The sequence below is a fragment of the Pteropus vampyrus genome, unplaced genomic scaffold (genome assembly GCF_000151845.1).
Source record: "Pteropus vampyrus isolate Shadow unplaced genomic scaffold, Pvam_2.0 Scaffold56, whole genome shotgun sequence".
In the NCBI taxonomy this organism is placed as follows: Eukaryota; Metazoa; Chordata; class Mammalia; order Chiroptera; family Pteropodidae; genus Pteropus; species Pteropus vampyrus.
The window spans coordinates 7,303,105-7,305,745 of record NW_011888837.1 but is presented as its reverse complement, the minus strand read 5'-3'; the positions used below and the strand labels follow the sequence as shown (position 1 = coordinate 7,305,745).

Genomic DNA, 2,641 nt, shown 5'->3' with positions numbered 1-2,641 from the left:
TATGTTCACCTCTGTAAAGTGGGACATTTATATGTTGGGCTTCCATTAGAAAAGAGTATGTAGAATATATACTTTAGCTCAAAATCTTGCCATTTTTTTAATAGCAGAGGATAGCACATATTTTCTCATAATATATATAATTTATACTTATATACAAATCTATGTGTATCATATATATTGATATATCTCTCATATATATATGAAAAAGATGATAGTATGAGCCCTCTCTTCAGTCTTGTCCCTCTAGTTGCTATAGAATATCTCCACTCAAAGAGCCTATTGTTGGAGGCTGGCAGTCAAGATAACATAGAGGGTGAAGGCTTTGTAAATCTTCTTTTGTGACCACACCAAAATTGTGACAAATCCACAGAGCAAAAAGCAAGCAGAGTTGCTTGGGGTCTAGATGAACAGAAGCCCTACAACTAGAGAGAGAATTAAGAAATCACCTTGGAATGGTAGAAAGGATAGAAGACGGGAGGCTGCCCAGTCCCATGTGGGCTGAGCAAGACAGAGGCTATAGCAGCTGCAGCTGGCAGGTACAGATGTTCCTTTTAAAGAGGCTGCGGCTCTGTCGGACTTTGGTGGTGACAGACTCACTCGCCCTGAGCTCTAGTGCTGAGATGGCTACTGGGTGGGGTGCTAGGGACATACGGGGGGGACACTGAGTTGTAGAGCTTCGAGGCAAGGGCTAGAGGGGCTTTTTCTCCCAGGCAGAAGTGCTGGTGGTATCTATGGATCCTTGGATGAGCCCTCTCTGCTCCCAGCATGTGGACGCAGGTACCGCCACAGCCAAGACATCATCAAACTGGATAACAGAGGTCACTCTGCCCAGAGGATTCCCTGAGACTCTGTCCCTCTCAACTTGCAGCCTTACACAAGCCACAGCCAGTGGTGTCCTCAGCGTGCCCTGTGACCCTTGCTGAGCAGCTCTAAGCCCCACACTGGTGGCAGCTGGCCTCGTTTTCTGGTTTGGCCTCTTGAAGCAGCTATAAACACAGCACGAGTGGCATCCATCTATGGATTGCTTGCTGACACTTACCAGGTGGCCTTGAATGGGCATAGGCTAGGCCTGCAGTTGGACCCCTCTCAAGACTATGCCACTGGACCCCTCAAAACCACACTACTAAGACTAGGAAATTTATATAGTACATAGAAACAGACACATAAAGGCAGTCAAAATAGAGAGACAGAAAAGCATGTCCTACATGAAAAACAGAACAGAGCTCCAGAAAAATATCTAAATAAAGTACAGTCAAGTAATCTAACAGATGCAGAGTTCAAATGGTGGTTATAAGGATGGATGTTCAATGAACTTAAAGGAAGAGTAGGTGAACTCCGTGAGAACTTTAACAAAGAGATAAAAAACATAAAAAGGGATATGGAAATTATAACAGAGAACTAGTCAGAAGAATACAATACTGAGATGAAAAGCACATTTATCTGTTGAGAGTGGATGAAGAGGAGGATCCAATTACTGATATAGAGGATGAGATCGTGGAGGACACCCAATCAGAGTAGCAACGAGAAAACAGTTTTGAACAACGAAGATGACTTAAGGAGACTATGGGACAACATTAAGCGTAACAGCATTCACATCATATAAGTACCAGAAGCAGAAGAGAGGAAGCAAGAAGTAGAAAACCTCTTTGAAGAAATGATGGGAACGTTCCTAACCTAAGAGAGAAATAGACATACAACCCTACGAAGTTCAGAGATTCCCTCCAAAAAGAACCCAAAGAGGCCCATACCAAGATACATCATAATTAAAATGCCAAAGGTTAAATACAAAGAGAGAATCTTAAAAGCAGCAAGAGAATAACAATTAGTTACCTACAAGGGAGCTCCCATAAGGCTGGCAGCTGATTTCTCAGAAGAAACTTTGCAGGATAAAGGGCTTAACATAAAATATTCAAAGTGATGAAAACTCAGGATCTATAACCAAGATTACTTTGTCCAGCAAAGCTATCATTCAGAGTCAAAGGACAGATAAAGAGCTTCCCAGACAAGAAAAAGCTAAAGAAGTTCATCACCACCAAGCCAGCATTACAGGAAATGTAGGAGGGACTTCTTTAAGAAGAAGGAAAATATGTATCAGAAATATGAATAAAGGATGGCAATAACTACATATCTATCAACCATTTCTTCAAATGAAAAAGAATTAAGTGTCCCAATCAAAATATAGGGTGACCAAATGGATAAGAAAACGAGACCTTTACATAGGCTGTCTGCAAGAGACTCACTTCAGATTAATAGACACACAGATTAAAAGTTAAGAGATGGAAAAAGATATTGCATTATGGACCTAAAGGGTATTGTGCCGAATGAAGTCAGATAGAGAACAACAACTGCTGTATGATTACATGTACTTGCAGAATCTAAAAAAACAAAACAACGAAAAACAGAAACTCACAGACACAGAGAACATTTTGAGAGTCACCAGATGAGAGGGGGGTTGGAGGGTTACTGAAAAATGGGAAAAGGATTAAAAATTATAAATGAGTAGTTACAAAATAGTCATAGAGATACAAAATATAGCATAAGGAATATAGTCAGTAATGTAATAATTATGTATGGGGGCAGAGGAGTACTAGATTTAGTGGAGTGATCACTTTGTGGGTTATATAGACCTCTAATCACTATG

At 40.7% G+C, this 2,641-nt stretch overlaps 1 protein-coding gene across 1 annotated transcript in view; it reads left to right on the top strand.

Moving 5' to 3' along the window:
• ANTXR2 (anthrax toxin receptor 2) overlaps positions 1-2,641 on the top strand; it is a 149,085-nt gene that overhangs the window by 136,349 nt on the left and 10,095 nt on the right. The window lies entirely within an intron of this gene.